Raw genomic sequence first — 19,471 nt, 5'->3', positions numbered from 1 at the left:
CACTAAATTTGGTGAGTGCGAACGCTGCTCATAGAGAGCTCGGCGTTCTTCTTCTTCTTCTTCTTCTTGTGAAGACAAAACCTTCATCTCTCGGACTCGGCTCTTGTATATACAGGATCCGGATCTCCTTCAATACTGAGCACATGTACACATCCTCACATAGACGGTGCCTTTTGAGAGCGTCTATCATGAACTTTTAAATATATTCGGACATTTGCTTTAAAGTTTCGAAAAGTTCACCTTACTATTTAAAGATTATTCGATTTATCGTATTGTAATTTCGTAAATACATTATTTATTTCGTAAATACACGATATATCGTAAATACGTAAATACATTATGACGCGCTTCGCTATTGGCTGAACTAGGCACGTGACGAAATATCGGAACTTGTTTTTTTGTTTTTTTGCCGAGAAAACCTTTAGGACGCTGATCGTGGACACATTTGTCCTTGTTCTCACAATGTATGTATGTGTGTATGTATGTGTATGTGTGTATGTGCATTTATATGTGTATGTGTGTGTATGTTTGTATGTGTATGTATGTATGTGTGTATGTGTATGTATATGTATATGTGTATGTGTGTATGTATGTATGTGTGTATGCATGTGTGTATGTATGTATATGTATATATGTGTGTGTATGCATGTGTATGTGTGTATGTGTGTATGTATGTATATGTATATATGTGTGTGTATGCATGTGTATGTGTGTATGTGTGTATGTATATATATTGTTGTGGTTACCAGATTCGCAAACCACCATTCAGGTCCCTTAGGTGAGGTATCTCGGTAAGTGCATGTGTAGTTAGGCCCAAACCCGTTGTCTAGTGGGAATACATGTCATTTATGCGAGCTGCGACTCTTCAGGATAGCCGTTTTTCTTTTACTATCTTTATTTTGGACCAACCGCCATGATCACAACCACAACATCAACCACCGACCACAACCACCGCTTCACCACAACCGCCACGACCTTCACGCACACCTCACAACCGTAGCATCGCCACCGTTCTTGCCCCGCTGTGGGTACCGGTGTTGGACTCATGCAGAACGCGCGTCGAACAGCGTGTACAAAATCACGGATTTTGTGCTTCAAAAAACGGATCAAAAACGACACACGCCCACTTTTTGCCGTCCAATCGGTGAGCGAGGGGCGAATTGGCCCCGCCCCCAGGGCGATCGATATATGCAAATTTGTGGATCAAAAAGCCTTCACGCCCACTTTTTCTCGGGCCAATGGGGAGCGAGGTGAAAGGTCAAAGGGAGGGGGTCAAAGGCGAAGTTACGGGGGGATAAAAGGACGGTGTTCGTCAGTCAGAGGAGAGTCGCAAACGAGAACGAGAACGAGAACGAGAACGAGAACGAGAACGAGAACGAGAAGGAGTCGAGAACGAGAAGGAGTCGGAACGGAGGGGACGAGTGTGGAAGACTGGAGCCCGAAGCCTGCAGTGGCTGGAGAAGCTGAAGAGAGTCGGACGAGGGGGTGCTCGCGTCGGTGCCAGGAGCTGCATGCCCGAGGGAGGCCGGCAGCGCGACCTGGCCGAGGTGGAGACGCACACCAGGGATAATAAAGATCCTCTATACCCCGAGCATCAGCAACCCCCTCCTGTTTCCCCCCGCGCTGAGATAGTGCGACCAAGGGGGCCCCGTTCCCACCCCCAGCCAGGCACTGTCCGCGAAGCCCGCGGGTTGCGGGGCCATCGCCGCTCCGCGTCTCATCACCAGACGGGTAGGCCCGACCCGGTCTCGGCCTCAGGCCTGCCTCATTCTTGAGGGTATTTCTTTTCCTTGGTTTTGGGTATGTGTTGTCAGCGCCGTCTGTGAAGTAGAATTGTATAAGTGTTGCCGTGTGCTCGGTAGTCGGTATTAGCTCTGCATTGTTTTCGCTTTTATATTTGCTTTTTGTGTAAATGGAAGTGTGTTTTCTTTTTTTTGTGTGCATTTGGTGGAATTGTATTTGTGTGCTTCCCGTGTGCCGCGAATAAATGTGCTTTATTGTTGAACTGTTCTCCCGCCTCGCTTCGTCTTTTCCCCCATTGAACCCTCATCTTGCTTCACGTAAAGGGTTGGTAGTGGGCTGAATACGCCCGATAATTAATCGAACCGTCGAGGTCGACGATAACACCGCTCGGTTATTCTGATAGTACGGAACGGGTCGCTTAAGTGGCCCGTGTCCGAAGTCGACCTGCGGCGAGGTGCGATCGCCCGGTCTACCCTCCGCGTGGGTACTTAGGTAGTTCGAATTTGGCGAGCAACCCTATCCCACGCGGGGGCTGATTGGCTCGATCGCGGTGAGACCGAAAGGTCCACCCGTGACTGGTTCCCGGCGTTAGTCCGAGAGGGTCACGACTGGATTGTCCGTCCGGTGGGCGACGTGCCGCGATTCGAGTTACGTGGCCGTTCGCACGCCGGCGGGCGCGAAAACCCCAACACTGGTGTCAGGTCGTGCGATACAAATTCATCGCCCTCCTCGCGGCACTGGTATCGGAGAACAGGAAAACGGGCTCTCCTGTCTCCGGCTAAATTTACGGGAATCGGTCCAGGGGTGAGAGAAGCGACCCCCGATTCCCTCCAAATTACGAGCGAGCAAATTAACCCTTCACGAGAAGCAAGATGGCGTCTCAAGGCGAGCGGGAGCCGGGGGTATTAGAAATGTATATGTGTAATAATGTAGAGTCCATGGTCCAGGATGGAATCCCCGAGCAGGAAATGTTGATTGTGCAGGAACACGGACTCGCCCAACTGAACCCAGGGCCCGAGGTGGGTGCGGCAGCGGCCGCGGTGTATGACACCTCCCCCCCCCCTCTCCACCAAGACCCTTCCCCAACCCTTGCCGAAACGGCTCAGCTGAGTGCATCCAACATGGCCCAGCTATGCGCCATGCTGGCGGCAATGAACAATCAAATGAATGAAGTGAAAACGACGATGGATACAAATACAAATGAAATGAAAAACGAAATAAAAGGCATGAACGAAAAGATGGATACAAATACAAATGAAGTGAAAACGACGATGGATGCGAATACACAACAAATAAACGAAAAGATGGATACAAAAATGAACGGAATGGAAACAAACATGAAGGAGGAAATGAAAAAGCTGCGGGGTGAGACGCAGAACATGGGCCGAAGCCTGCAGGCGGGCATGAAGGCCGTGACCGGGGAGATAAAAATGGCGACTCCACGTGTGGGAGCAAACGAGCTGGGTGGGGGTGCAACGGCTGACAGGCCCGCGGTGGAGGCGGGTGAAAAAATAATTCGTGGAACGTGTTGGGCGAGGGTCGTGACGATGACCGAAAGGGAAAAATTAAATGGGGAGACCAAAACGTGTGAGACGAGACACGAGGTGACGACAACAGAAATAATAGTTGAGACAAGGGAGGTAAAGGGTGAAGAGTTGGCAGAGACACGGGAGATGGGAACCATAGAGGAGAGACTACACGAGGAAGACGGGGTAAGTGACGCACACACACACACAGAGGTAGCGGAGAGAAAATTGGGGGGTGAGCTCGCGGAGCGTGCAGGGACCCGGTGCGAGCACCTGGATGGCCTCCTCCAGGAACGAGGGGAGGGAGTATGCCCCCTTAAGGCGAGTCACGACCAGGTGAGTTCGGTCGTGTTTTGCGAGGTTGAGGGGACGGGTGCTGTGGACGGGTGCACGGAGAGCTTGGGGGGTATAGAGGCCCCGGAGACCCTTGTGGGGACACGAATCCCCAGTTTGGTTGTCCCTGTGTGTGTGGTGCAAGGTGTGAGTGCGTCCCCGTGTGTGGAAGCGACCCCGTGTGTAATTGGTGTGGTGGCGATGGTGCCGGAGTACGTGCTTCCCAGCACGCCGTGTGTGGATGAGGCACCGTGTGTGGAAGAGGCCGTGTGTGTGAGTGAAACGGCCAGTGTGGATGAGGCACCGCGGGTTAGTGCCCCCGCGTGTGTGGGTGAGGAACCGTGTGTGGATGAGGCACGGTGTGTGGATGAGGCACAGCGGTTGAGTGCCCTCGCGTGTGTGGGTGAGGCACCGCGGGTGAGTGCCCCCGCGCGAGTGAATGGAGCACCACGTGTGAGTAGTATGGTTTGTGTGAGTAGTGAGGCACGCGTGAGTGAACGGCCGTGTGCAAGGTCGTTGTGTGCAAGGGAGACCGTGTGTGTGAGAGAGCGGTATGTGAGGGAGATGTCGGTTGGCATGCGGGAGCACGCAGCCGCGTCTCCCCGTGTGAATGTGATGGAGTGGACTGTGTGCGTCGTAACACGCAGGTATGCGTGGGTGGAATGGCGACGACGAAGGCGACAGAAGAAAGAAAGCCGAGTAGCGGCTGTAGTTGTTTCGCGGACCGTGCCGGGTTCACCCAGCAGTGAGCACGCGGTTCGTGCTGTGCAACGCACGAGACCACCACGTGCTCGCTTGCGAGAGTGAAGTCCCGGTCCGGAAACGCACGCGGTGGATTTGCCGATCCCGCGGACGGACAAAGTTAGGCAGGTAAATGGATTTGGACCGGACGGGTTCTCCACGCGATCGTGTGTGTTAAGCTCCAACGGGCAAAGCACATGTGTTCGCGTGGGGAACCCCTCGAGACGTGTGGCTTGTGTTTTTTTTTTATGCGCACGGTGACGTCATGGCTGCACGTGGGGTTGGAATCCGGCAGGAGGGGTATCTCTGCCGGATGGTCCCGTCCAAGGAGGGACGAGGAACACGTGCAGCTGCATGACGTCACGGGCAGGTGCAAAGTGCGCGAGCTCTGAGTTGCCGCGCAGGTGCTGGGCATGAAAAAAAAAAAGGGAAAAACAAGCCTCACTTTCGGGTGTACAGGATTCCTGGGCAAGGGGTGAAAGACCCCCTTACGCCCTGGGCACAGGATGGAAACTAGTTAGGGGGAAGGGTTAGCTTAGCTAGACCGACTTCATGGGGCAGGGGTAAGTCCTCATTGAGTCCGTGGAATGGATTAGTTAGAGGGATTGTAGCCAGATTTAGGATGGGAAAATGGGAAATAAAATGATTTATTTGGAGACAGAGACAGACTTTGAATGTGTAGTGGGGACGTAGCTTAGCTACGTAGTGTTAAAAGGAACGTGCTATAGTGTAAGGGACGATGTGGGAGCACGAGTTAGTTAGGGGATGCAGTTAGAAGGATGGCAGAGTTCAGTGGTGTGTGTGTTGAAGTGTTGAAGAGTTGAGAGGTGAGTACATGGTGAGTGAGTGAGGCCAGCGGGTCTGTGTGTGTGGAGTGAATGGGGAATGCATGGTGCGATGAGTGATTGGGGGGAGGAGTGACTCCCGCCCAAGGGACCCCGGGGTCAGTGTCGAGTGAGTTAGCTGGGTTAGTCAAATTGAAAAATGGAGGTCGTTTTGTTGTTGGTGGGAAAGTAGGCTCGAGACCCATTTGGAGGGGTGCAGGAGCCCTGTTGACGGGCTTGGGAGCGTGGCTGCGAAAGGTGAGTATCGCTGAGTGGGTACCCCGGGCACCAGGCTAGTCGGCCGTGGTAGGCCAAGGGCCCATGGGGGGCCGGGATAGCGTAGTGGGCACGGGTGCGCCTGCTTGGTGCGGGGGCCCGGGGCGCCATTAGCCGCGTGGGCAGTGTTGTGGGCACGGGTGACCCTCGGAAAGGGGCCTGGGAAGCCAGCCTGCCACGTGTGCGTTTCAGGGGAGGTGCCATGGGGGGCACTCCCCGGTGTTAGGGAGCTGGTAGGCTCGGAGGCAGTGTAGTGCCCGGGGGTGCCATAGCGGGAGATTCGGCAGAGGGTCGTGCCTGCCAAAGGGAGCCACGTGTCCCAGCCAGGAGACCGTGTGAGGGCACGGAGAGAAAATTGGGGGGCGAGGCCCGAAATTGTGAGGACACCAACACAGGCGACGGGAATCTGGGTTGTTGGAACCAATAGTTTAAGCGAGAGGCGCTTGTTGAAAGCCCCGGGGTAGTTTAACAGTTAAATGGATAGGGTAGATTAGGAAGTGTACCCCTCCGCACCATCCATCCCCTCGCTCTCGTTGTGGGCCGCTGGACCCACTTGGTGTTAAGATCGCCGAACTCTGGGGAGGCCATTCTGAGGCTTCGTTGGGCCTCGACACAGGACGTTAGCTCTCCCTTATTCCCCTCCGGGAAGGGAACGTAGGGGTTGGGAGTAGGCTAGGTGACAGGATAGGTTAGCCGAACAAGGACGATAAAGGGGGTTAGGGGACGATTTATAGTGGGGAAGTAAGAAAAAAAAAAAAAAAAAACAACAAAAATGAAGTTGGGGCTAAATTGGGGTTTGACAAATTAAGGGAGTGGGTATGTACAGTGACAGGCAAAGGCGATAGGTTGGGAGGGAGACAGGTAGGTAGGTCCGAGCCCGCCTTCCAAGTGGCCAGCACCACCGCACTCCCTCCACCAACCTCCACTGAACGGCAAAGGCTGGCCAACTTCATCGGCTGGCCGTGTTTTTCTTCGAGGCAGAGGCTGGCCAGCTTCATCTGCAGCTGCTGTGCTGCGAGGCCTGTGCCGGCTGGATCGTCTGCCGGCTGGCTGTTTTTCTGCAAGGCCTGTGCCGGCCACTTCGTCTGCAGCTGTGGTACTTCAAGGCCTGTGCCGGCCAGTTCATCTGCGGGCTGTGTTTGCCTGCAGCGGCCTTCTTCTGCGGGCTGTGTTTGCCTGCTCACCTTTGCCATGCCATGCCCACTGCCCACGTTCACCAGCCCCGTTAAATTTTTGCTTTGCCCCCCCCCTGTTCATTTCCATGTGCGCCAGGATCAAGGCAACAGTTTGCAAGCTGCGAGAACTGCCCTGTTGGCAGCTACAACACGGGCCTGCAGTGGCGGCCCGTGCACCGTGTTTGTGTTCATGCATACATTCGTTGTGCTCATTGCGTGTGCCACTTGAGCTGGCACGGAGACTGCGTTTGTGCAGCCCAAGCACCGTTGTGGTTCACTGAGTTCAGTTCAAAAGGGAAGGCCTTGGACTGCGTGTGAGCAGCCAGCCACGTTCCCTGTCACCTGCATTGTTTGAGCCAGAGACTGCATGCGGGCAGCCTGGCTCCCTGCTAACTGCTTTTCTTTTGCAGAGTTCAGTGATCCTGGGCCATGGTTTAGTGTAAGATTTGTAAGTTAAGGTAAGATGTACTGTACATATGAGTGCGCCCCTGGCATGTTTGTCTTAGCGCCGGCAATTTTATTTAAGTCGTCCGTGTGAGTGAGTTTGTTTAGATAGTTACGCAGCCCTCAGGTTATTTATTTTGGGGACACGAATACCATGAATGTCGCACTCAGGGATCCGTAGGTAAAGTGTACTAGGGGAAAACTACACATGATGGCACACGAAAATTTGACGACTCGGGACGAGTCTGTAAAAAGGGAAGGGGGTAGTGTTGTGGTTACCAGATTCGCAAACCACCATTCAGGTCCCTTAGGTGAGGTATCTCGGTAAGTGCATGTGTAGTTAGGCCCAAACCCGTTGTCTAGTGGGAATACATGTCATTTATGCGAGCTGCGACTCTTCAGGATAGCCGTTTTTCTTTTACTATCTTTATTTTGGACCAACCGCCATGATCACAACCACAACATCAACCACCGACCACAACCACCGCTTCACCACAACCGCCACGACCTTCACGCACACCTCACAACCGTAGCATCGCCACCGTTCTTGCCCCGCTGTGGGTACCGGTGTTGGACTCATGCAGAACGCGCGTCGAACAGCGTGTACAAAATCACGGATTTTGTGCTTCAAAAACGGATCAAAAACGACACACGCCCACTTTTTGCCGTCCAATCGGTGAGCGAGGGGCGAATTGGCCCCGCCCTCAGGGCGATCGATATATGCAAATTTGTGGATCAAAAAGCCTTCACGCCCACTTTTTCTCGGGCCAATGGGGAGCGAGGTGAAAGGTCAAAGGGAGGGGGTCAAAGGCGAAGTTACGGGGGGATAAAAGGACGGTGTTCGTCAGTCAGAGGAGAGTCGCAAACGAGAACGAGAAGGAGTCGAGAACGAGAAGGAGTCGGAACGGAGGGGACGAGTGTGGAAGACTGGAGCCCGAAGCCGGCAGTGGCTGGAGAAGCTGAAGAGAGTCGGACGAGGGGGTGTTCGCATCGGTGCCAGGAGCTGCATGCCCGAGGGAGGCCGGCAGCGCGACCTGGCCGAGGTGGAGACGCACACCAGGGATAATAAAGATCCTCTATACCCCGAGCATCAGCAACCCCCTCCTGTTTCCCCCCGCGCTAAGATAGTGCGACCAAGGGGGCCCCGTTCCCACCCCCTGCCAGGCACTGTCCGCGAGGCCCGCGGGTTGCGGGGCCATCGCCGCTCCGCGTCTCATCACCAGACGGGTAGGCCCGACCCGGTCTCGGCCTCAGGCCTGCCTCATTCTTGAGGGTATTTCTTTTCCTTGGTTTTGGGTATGTGTTGTCAGCGCCGTCTGTGAAGTAGAATTGTATAAGTGTTGCCATGTGCTCGGTAGTCGGTATTAGCTCTGCATTGTTTTCGCTTTTATATTTGCTTTTTGTGTAAATGGAAGTGTGTTTTCTTTTTTTTTGTGTGCATTTGGTGGAATTGTATTTGTGTGCTTCCCGTGTGCCGCGAATAAATGTGCTTTATTGTTGAACTGTTCTCCCGCCTCGCTTCGTCTTTTCCCCCATTGAACCCTCATCTTGCTTCACGTAAAGGGTTGGTAGTGGGCTGAATACGCCCGATAATTAATCGAACCGTCGAGGTCGACGATAACACCGCTCGGTTATTCTGATAGTACGGAACGGGTCGCTTAAGTGGCCTGTGTCCGAAGTCGACCTGCGGCGAGGTGCGATCGCCCGGTCTACCCTCCGCGTGGGTACTTAGGTAGTTCGAATTTGGCGAGCAACCCTATCCCACGCGGGGGCTGATTGGCTCGATCGCGGTGAGACCGAAAGGTCCACCCGTGACTGGTTCCCGGCGTTAGTCCGAGAGGGTCACGACTGGATTGTCCGTCCGGTGGGCGACGTGCCGCGATTCGAGTTCCGTGGCCGTTCGCACGCCGGCGGGCGCGAAATCCGCAACAATATGTATATATATATATATGTATATATATATATATATATATGTGTATGTATGTGTATGTGTGTGTATGTGTGTATGTATGTATGTGTGTGTATGTATGTATGTGTGTATGCATGTGTGTATGTATGTATATGTATATATATGTGTGTATGCATGTGTATGTGTGTATGTATGTATATGTATATATGTGTGTATGCATGTGTATGTGTGTATGTGTGTATGTATGTATATGTATTTATGTGTGTGTATGCATGTGTAAGTATGTATGTGTATGTATGTGTATGTGTGTGTACGTATGTATGTGTGTATGTATGTGTGTATGTGTATATGTATGTCTGTATGTATGTATGTGTGTATGTATGTATGTGTGTATGTATGTATGTGTGTATGTATGTATATGTGTGTGTGTATGTGTATATGTATGTATGTGTGTATATGTATGTATGTATGTGTATATGTGTGTGTATGTGTATGTATGTACTGTATATGTATGTGTGTATGTATGTGTATATGTATGTATGTGTGTATATGTATGTGTATGTATGTATATGTATATGTATGTGTGTATGTATGTGTATATGTATGTATGTGTATATGTATATGTATGTATGTGTGTATATGTATGTGTGTATGTATGTGTATATGTATGTATGTGTATGTGTGTATGTGTATGTGTGTATGTATGTGTGTATGTATGTGTATATGTATGTGTGTATATGTATGTGTGTATGTATGTGTATATGTATGTGTATGTGTGTATATGTATGTGTGTATGTATATGTATGTGTGTATGTATATATGTATGTATGTGTGTGTATGTATGTGTATGTATGTGTATATGTATGTGTATGTGTGTATATGGATGTGTGTATGTATGTGTATATGTATGTGTATGTATGTATGTCAATTAAAAAGGAATACTTCGCATAACTTTTTTTGGGAAACTTAACCTGCAAATTAAATTGCAGATACAAGTGCACACAAAAATAATTAAATTATAATATATACGGTCCGAGACGGTCATTTCAGCAAGTACAGTTAATGGCAACATTATAAAGTACTTGCCCGTTTCCGAAATCGTTTGCCAATTAAATGGCCCAAATCAATCTCATTGAAGCAAAGTCCTGACTCGCTTAAATCGAATCTCGAAACGCACAGCACAACAAGATCGTAAGCGTTAGCAAGTTCAGCAAACCTCGATGCGACGGGACGAAGACCTCGATCCCATGTCAGGCCGAGTGCCGTTGCTAGGCAACCCCAAAACCTTTCACCAGGACAGGAAGCGCAGAGGCTGGAGGATCGGTTGACTGATAAATAAATCCAATTCAGATGACGCTTTGTCCTTTTAAAATGTATTTTTCCTGCTGTATTCCACGACTCATCTGTTTGTGTGTAACCTGCTGGAAGAGTCGCAGTGCCCTGAACAGGTAAAAGGACAGGAATTTTAATTTGTTTCAGGTTCCAGCGATTACTCGAGGACTCTCAGGAAATTCACCGTCGAATCGTTAACATCCACCGGGTAAATGTTTGAATGTGAGGCACCAAGGTTAACATCCATCGGATGGTGAGCGCACAGTGATCGGACCTTCGGATGGATCATGGATGTTAAGGGTTCGTGTCTCGCATTCAAACATTCATATGTGTGCAAAGTCAAATTAGATCGGTTTCTCGTCAAGCCGAAAAAAAAACAACACTCAAAGTCCAAAGGTGTGAGTGTGCTCTCGGTGTGCACCGTCCTGGCAAACTTCCACAACCATTTGAAGTTCATTAAGATAACGTGAACGCAAAGTGAGGATTTATCCGTGCACACAAGAGAAGGAAGGGGAAGGTGTTGGAGACGTTAATTAAGGACCAGACGAGGAACCATTTAAATCAATACAAACTAATTAATGGTAGTTAGCATGGGTTTACCAAAGGTAGTTCCTGTTTAACAATTTTTTTGGAGTTCTATGAAGCAGTGTGTGATTGGGTGGATGAGGGAAAGGCAGTGGACAAAGTATATCTGGACTTTAAGAAGGTATTTGATAAGGGACCACATCGGAGGTTGTTAGCCAAAGTGAGGGATTGTGGAATGGCTGGTCAGGTAGCTAATTGGATTGCAAACTGGGTTAGTGAGAGAAAGCAAAGAGTAGCTGTGAATAGGAGGTTATAAGTAATGGGATACCTCAGGGATCAGTACTCAGACAATTACTATTAATTATTTACATCAATGATTTGGATAATGGGGTAAAGAGTAAGATTTCGAAATTTACAGATGATACAAAGCTTGGAGGTAAAGTGGATAGCAGAGGGGGTGGTGATAAGATTCAGGAAAGTATTGCTACTTGTATAGATTGGGTAAAATATTGGCAGATGTAGTTTAACCTGAGCAAGTGTAAGGTGTTGGGGATGGGAAAGAACAATGAAAATAGAGATTACAAGATGCAAGGGGTAATTTTGGAGCATATCACACAGAAGAAGGATCTGGGGGTGGTAATAGATATGGAAGGTAAGCAGGCAACACAACACCTGATGCTGATGCCACACATGCCAAGTGACCCGCATTTCAGGGGTTTGAAAACCCGAAGACCCGTTGATAGTATCGTCAAAACCAACATTGGATGGAAAGTACGATCGATTTAAAAACGTAATGTTTCCCTTCCATTCCACTCGCAGGGACACACACACACACACACACACACACACACACACACACACACACACACACACACACACACACACACACACACACACACACACACACACACACACACACACACGGGGGCTGGAGGCGTGTTCAGTTATCAATCAGCGAGCTCGCGCTTGCCAAGCCAGCCGTTCCTTATCAACGGGTTCGAATGGAGTGCTTAAGCCACTTGGCAAGTGCTGCACAAGAAACTTGGTAACTGAACATACCTGGTTTTAAGGCGCCATTCGCCTTTCACCTCCACACCCGTTAGTGAGAACAACCCCACCACAAGAAGGCCGATGCGAGGCCAGACTGCCAGAGGCTGTTTGAGACGCTGACCAATGGGAGTGTTTGATATTCAGCAATGCAGGTCCTGTGTACCTTGAGATTATCCTCAATATGTCACTCCACGGAATAACAGTCCATGGGGGCCAGAACGCGTGTATTTCTTCATTTGTGTACACATATCAGACACAAACACACATGTACAAACGGACATACAAAGATAAAACAGAAAAGAAAGAAAGGAAGGAGAGAAGCCACAAACACAAACAGATGAGCACACAAATACAACACACAGGTGAGCAAAAAGGTGGAACACAGCCAATAAAACTCCATTTATACCCCCCTATGTGTTAGGAAATAGATATAAATAGTCATTCATGCTCAGATCTAGTGTAATCTATGTACCCAGAAAGGCTCCATGTTGCTCAATGCTCCGTATTGTTGCCACGTGTTAAAACGAAGTCAGATTTAAATTCAACATTTGCATCTTGTTATTGCTTTCACAGGACATATTGTTAAGGATCCGGCGATGGCGGGATTCTCACCCTACTCTTGACAGCCAAATGTTTAAGATTCGGCATCACTTAACAGTACCGCCATCTCCGGGGTTATAACACCGGCTGGCTCAGCACAGGTCTCGGGTTACGTGCCTTAGATCACGATACCAAAATACACCTGTGCCTTGCCAGCTGGGGAAATAGACCCCGGCTACAGACTGGATTTGTCAGAGACCGAGCGGAGTCTGCCAGTCCGTAGCCCGTTTGGGTTTTATATACAAATCGAGCGAATTGTTCCTCAGCACGGCACGAATAAACTCAATCGCGGAAACTTTCACATGAATCAGCCAGATTGATTGGGGACACATCGGGGAACACAACACAAGCAAAGCATTCATGGCAACATTATAATTAATCTATAACCCGCTCTTAACTGGGGAGCTACGGATTACGGGTTTCAAAGGGAACCCTAGTGAGATAACCCTCAGACAACATGCAGAGTAATTGGTGATGCCTCATGGACGAGAGGAAAAGTGTCAAAGGCAAGAATGCTCGTGACAAACCGATGTCAACGGATTCGAGCGCCCAAGCTCAAACATGGCGCGTGGCAAAATGGCGGCGTCGTCCTTTTGTTGCACCGCTCACACACCAGCGTCAGCACGTTCAGCCCCCGTAAGTTCAACGGCACAAGAGCGAAAGATCCACGGTGTGCTCCAACTGGCTTTTCACAAGATCCAGCATATAAATTCAGGCCTGGCCTGCTCACCAGATCAGGCCAAATCGGGGTGTTGGGCTCCGCAGGCGGATCGACGGGATGGAAAAACGTGTCGAGCCGTGCCGGGAGCAAAGACAGTCAGAGGCTCCGTGGTTGGATTCAGGATGAACCTGGGGACGACCTGCACGCTGAGTCCATCGCCGAGGAGGACCAGCCGTCAAAGTCACTCATCAAGCAGATCGCAGACTCGACACTAGCAGCCTCTCATCCAGCAGAAGGCAGACTGACCTCATGCAGTTCCTTCCTTGCCTTCCCGGCGCTCGCTCTTCTGGACACTCCCCCGGGGACCAGTGATTGATCCATCGCTTGAGATTGCAGCTGCCCTCCACCAATTGGCTGCCGACACGTCTCGCCGACCGACACTCTCAGAGCGCTGGGCGGGGATAGTTAGAAGGGGGGAAGGAAAAAGAAGCAAGGCGCCTCTCGGTACACCACTACTGTACGAACACTAGACACCCTGCTACACCTCCCGACACACATGTAACGTCCAATTACCGAACAACCTGGCTAAACATGCATTTAAGGGGGGATCTGAGCTAATCCTATATTTAATAACACACGAAGGGACATTTCCGCAACACTACGACCACCTTTCTCCTGAGGCTCTCCCGAGCCTCCATCTGGGGCAGCCCACGGTAATGGCCCTGTCTAACGTACAGCACAGATCTCCCATTTACTCTAACCCACAATATGGGAAACACTTAACTCCAAAAACCAGTGTCACAGTAAGATTGGCATGTCCCTATCCTAGTGTGTTGGATCACTAATCTAACAAACACATTAACACTCTATGCACACTACTTAACATTCTAATTATGGATTTGAATGGGAGGGCATTCAATTTTACTTTTAACACCAATATTTGCATAGGAGCAGGACATTCAAAGGTTCAAAGTTCCTCAACGTGTTCGCTCCTTCATGCCCCCTCCCGGCAGTATTGTCCATTCACCCCTGAGGGTTTCCTCACTTCGTGGCCTTATTGGCCTCTCACCAGGTGAGTTTAGTTGGCCCAGTGGCCTAATCTCACAGAGAGTTCTTTGGCCCACTGAGCCCACAAAATGGCATGAATCTTCAGCCGCAACAGCCCACAAAATGGCATGAATCTTCGGCCGCAACGGCCCACAAAAGCACTTTGGCCTCAATGGCCCACAAAAATTCTTCAGACCATATGGCCTACTCAGAAGCAGCAGCAGGCAACAAGCCCTGCATCGGACAGCAGGTGGCACAGCAATGGTGGCACGGTGATATGGATGGAAAGCAAATGCAGTTTGGAGGGGTTCTTGAGGACGCAAGTGGGTGTGATGACCTCAGACCAGGTGAGATGGAGTGTCCCCTTAACCTTCCTTGCCTGACTTGTTTTGGTATGGTCTTCTTCGTACGTTCTTTTCCTTCTTTTTTAGCAGACAGGATGGTGTGTTTCTTAATCAACTGTTATCTTTGTGGGTGTGTGCTCATGACACACTGGTGGCCTCTCTGGCACTTGGAGAGGGTGACCTAGCCTGGCCCTTGTTAACAATTTTTCCCATCAACACTACTCATACCAGGTGTCACACATGAATGGTGCGGAGGAGAGTTCATCGAACCTAACCATTTACTATTAGCTCTAAACAATGAAACAAACCCTGCTATGGCTAGAATGATCCTAATGACCAATTTTTCCCAACCTGGCACACTGTTCCATTCTTTTAAACCTGGGAAAGGCCCTTATTTGTCTTTTTCCATTTGGTGGTGCCAGGCATAACTCGCTGGCTGGGGAGTGTGACTACTACTAGGCCTCTTTGCCTGCTTCCAATCGGGGGTGGGGGACACCCAGCGACCTCGGGGTTCACCTGAGCGTGCTTCTGGTGCTCCTAACTAAGGGGTGGCTCTCGAGCCCCCATACTGTGCTCTCCGAGCACCATACTGTGCTCTCTTATCACTAAAACCTACCGTGCTCTTCTGGCACTAAAACCTACTGTGCTCTCCTAGCACTACCCCCAACTGTGCTCTCCTGGCACCTCAGACAGCCTTCACCTCCAGGAGCCCCCAAAGCCCTGGTGCCCTATTTCCCGACTCACCAACTTCCAATACTATGTCACACTCCCAGCCAGTACCACCATACCTTGGCCTGTACCTACCCTTAGCAGTCCGCCTGCACAATGGAACAGCAGCCAGAATCCATATCAAATCCTCTAAGTTCCCCTAACCTACCGACAGGGCACATTGTTCACACTCACTCTCCTCATTCACACAATCACGCCATTCACCCCAAACACTTCAGCCATTCATTCCACAGTGCCACACACCCAGTCCACAATAGCATTCAACACCTTTCACTTTTATGTGAAAAAAAAACACACCAGTCCTTCGGATCCCACTTGGTCATCAAATTTAACTGATACACTTTATTTTTTATTAAACCCCAATCAATTTGTCACCACGTCCGTCGTCCGCTCACCTCCTCCATACTGCCCTAATCGTTTATTTCCAACAATTTAAACAAAACATGAAAATCTCTTCACCAGCCCCATGGAACCTCTGCATGGTTCTAACCAGGCATTTCAGTCTTTCCTCAAACAAGCCACTCTTTGTCATCCACTTGTTTCAGATGTGTTTAACGCCCTGCCTATAATGTCTCCACTACTTTTTTTTTTAATAATTACCCAAAATCCACTCGTGCCACTCATCCCTTCTGTCAGTCTCTTAATTTGCAATAACTCTCGATATAATTTTCAATCAAAATTTATTTTCTTCCCAAAATATGGCCTGCTTCTTTGGCTCATTGGAAGAGGAGTGAGGGAACGAATCCCTCATTACCCATTACATGACCCTGCCACGGCTCAAAGGGGTCACGTCTCAATTGGGGTTGTGGTCCACCCCCTCCTCTTCTCCAGGGTTCACGGAAGTCAGGTAAACCCCACTCGGGGGAGCGGCCTCCCCTCTTCTCTCTAACTCCCTGAAGACAGATAAACCCCCTCAGCTAGCCGAACTCCTCGTTTCCTCAGAGAGGTTTGAAGACCAAGTGACACCCACCAGTGCCGCTTGCTACTCATCTGCGCTCTACCCCGAAGTTCCTGTGAGGCTGAGATATAATTTAAAATCCAATCTCAAAAGCCTGCTCCTGGATACAGCACTTCCAACTCTGTAAGAACCCATGCGGAGCTGTTCATTATGGTTTTTGTCCCCTGTGTCAAGTTCTGTCCTAGTGGCATTTCTATTTTCCCTTGCACCTCTAACCTATTTCCTACGTCACCACTCATTCCACGCTCAGGACTCCCACACAAAGCAGGCTGCACACATTGCACAGTTATGTGTTCACATTCCACACATTCAACCTTGCCTGCGTACTGACCAACTGCCTCACATTCCAGGATTACATCCTCGACCGCCACTTGAGTACACACACACGTTTCGGCCTTGGCAGCACACACTGGTGCTGTAGTCTGGACTGTGGGCTCACAGCATTCATTCACAGGCACTCCACACACACATTCAAGGGTCACACATACGTGCACCCCATCAGACAGAGTCTCTTCATTAATATAAAATCCAATTCCTAACTTAAGCTCATCGTCCGCACCATGTATGCATGTGCCCACGTACCTGCTTCGTTCCAGAGTCACCTCGGTCCGGTCGCTTCTCTCCAGCAGGTTGCTCATCATTGGTTCGCCACACTCCTCTGGGGCTGTCAGCTTCACATGCTGGACCTGCTCAAAATGTGTTTCATTCGTCAACAACCCCATATGCTCCCTCAATGTCTCCTTCAACAGGGTTTGCTCTAATTGTTGTTTCATCCAACAAGTGATGTCAATCAAGTCCCGCACCACTAACATTCCTCCCTGTGGTGATGTCACACATCCCACATTATTGTGTTGTCCTACTTCCAGGCTCCATTTTCCTTTCCATTTGAGTTGTTCTTCCTCTCTGAGCCTTTTTAGTTGTTCGTTAACTTTCCGGAGTTTTTCCATCTCCGCGTACTCCAACCTTGCTCCTTCCTTTAGTTTAGTTGGTCAATTTCAAATTCATATTATTTTTGTTTCCTATCCCACCGTCTCTCATGTTCTTCATTCTACAATCTCATCGTTTCCTTCAATTGGTTGATTTCCCTTTCCTGCTTCATTCCTTGTTCTTTCACTATCTCCTTTAGTTGGTCAATTTCAAATTCATGTTCTTTTTGTTTCCTATCCCACCATCTCTCACGTTCGTCATTCTCCAATCTCGTCGTTTCTCTCAATTGGTTGATTTCCCTTTCCTGCTTCATTCATTGTTCTTTCACTACTCTTTCTTCCATCTCATTCTTTAATCTTGCTTTGGCTTCTAACTGTTCGATCTGCAGTGTAGTTCCTTAACGTTTCATTCTCCGTTCTCTCTCTTTCCTCACTATCCTCAGCTCGTTTTGTAATTCCCTCTCTTTGTTTTGGTGTTTCTGTAACTCAGAAGCTTTTTCCCATAATTCCTTTCTCATCTCCGCACCTCTTTCGCATGCTTCCTTCCTCATGTTGTCCATTCTCTTACCGTATTCCTTCAGTTGTTCCAGATATTTCTCTCCTATTTTTATCTTCTGTTCTAGGCTTTCTCTTATATGATTGCCTGTTCTTACCTTTTCCTTCAGTTGTTGCAATTCCACATCGTGTTCCCGTTTTTCCTTTTCTAGCTTTGTTTCCCATTCTTCTTCCAAGTTCTCCCTATCCCGGGAGTTACTAATTTGCTCCTCCTCTATTCTTTTGTTCAGTTCGCTCTTCTCATGTTCCAACCTACGGGTAAACCTCTCTACTTTCGTCATTTCTCCATGTAGTTCCTCGCCTGTGTTGGCTAAGTCATTTTCCAGCCACCGAATTCGTTCTCATGCATCGGCCAATTGGTGCGATTCTCTGTGCCCATAATTTTCCTGAACCTCGTCTGCGTGCCGTAATGCCTCATCCAATTGAATTTGTAACTCCTCTATATAATTCCCATCACACTCCACCTGTTCCAAGGCATCAGACAATCGTGCATGAAGCTCGTCAATGTACGCGTAGTTGTCCTGCTTAGTTTGCCATGACGCATGCTGTGACCACGTGGTTTGAACCGGGGGGGCGGGAGTACTTTCTTCGTGCTGTACGGTTCGTTGCGCTATTCATAGTAAACCTCTCCCGCTTCGTGTCGCACTGAGGTGGAGCCGTGCCGCCATTTTGCGACTCCATCTTTTTTTTTTTATTTCGAAGTTTTACACCCAATCTGCTCAAAATAAAATCAAACCTAATTTGGAATTTTCGAGCGACGTTTTTTTTTTTTCCCGCGCCTCTCGTAACCAATGTTCGGGGTGCGAACGACACCAGATGTTGTTGAATCGGTGTCCTGCAAATTTATGGAGGTGGAGGGATTCTCATTCGACTCCTGAACACCAGTGTTGAGGATCGGCGACGGAGGGATTCTCATTCCACTTCTGACACCAATTGTAAAGGATTCGGCGGTGGTGGGATTCTCATTCCACTTCTGACACCAATTGTAAAGGATTCGGCGGTGGTGGGATTCGCACCCTACTCTTGACAGCACAACGTTGAAGATTCGGCGTCACTTAACAGCACCGCTGTCTCCGGGGCTATAACGCCGGCTAGTTCAGCACAGGCCTCAGGTCACGTGCCTCGGATCATGATACCAACGTACACCTGGGCCTTACCAGTTTGGGTAATAGACCCTGGCTGCAGACTGGGTTTGTCAAAGACCGAGCGAAGCCTGCCAGTGCGTAACCCGTTTGGTTTTATATACAAATCGAACGATTGTTCCTCAGTGCGGCACGAATAAACTCAAGGCGGCAACTTTCATATGAATCAGCCAGATTTATTGGGGACACATCAGGGAACACAACACAAGCAAAGCATTCATGAACGTTATCATTCATCTATAACCCACTCTTAACTAGGGAGCTTCGGATACGGGTTTTGAAGGGGACCCTAGCGAGATAAACCTTAGGCCTGGACAACATGCAGACAACATGAAGACAAGACAGAGTACTTGGTGATGCCTCATGGACGAGGGGAAAGTGTCAAAGGCACGAATGTGGCTCGTGAGAAGCCGATGTCAACGGATTCGAGCGCCCAAGCTCGAACACGCCATGTGGCAAGATGGCGGCGTCATCCTTTTGTCGCACCGCTCACGCACCAGCCTCAGCGCGTTCAGCCCTCGTAAGGTCGACGGCACAAGAGCGAAAGATCCACGGTGTGTTCCAGCTGGCTTTTCACAAGGTCCAGCATACAAATCCAGGCCTGGCCTGCTCACCAGATTAGGCCAAATCG

The 19,471-nt window shown here is 49.5% G+C and overlaps 1 protein-coding gene across 1 annotated transcript in view; it reads right to left on the bottom strand.

Moving 5' to 3' along the window:
• Positions 1–10,353, bottom strand: part of LOC147019833 (outer dynein arm-docking complex subunit 1-like) — a 96,841-nt gene extending 86,488 nt beyond the window's left edge. The window contains exon 1 of the mRNA XM_085894599.1: positions 10,188–10,353. The gene's annotated coding sequence lies outside the window, so the exon portion shown is untranslated. The remainder of the gene's footprint in view (positions 1–10,187) is intronic.
• Between the last annotated feature and the right edge of the window lie 9,118 nt (positions 10,354–19,471).

Source organism: Eptatretus burgeri, chromosome 9, assembly GCF_056783735.1.
Source record: "Eptatretus burgeri isolate ZD-2024b chromosome 9, Ebu_testis_v1, whole genome shotgun sequence".
In the NCBI taxonomy this organism is placed as follows: Eukaryota; Metazoa; Chordata; class Myxini; order Myxiniformes; family Myxinidae; genus Eptatretus; species Eptatretus burgeri.
This window is presented reverse-complemented; position numbering and strand designations above follow the sequence as displayed.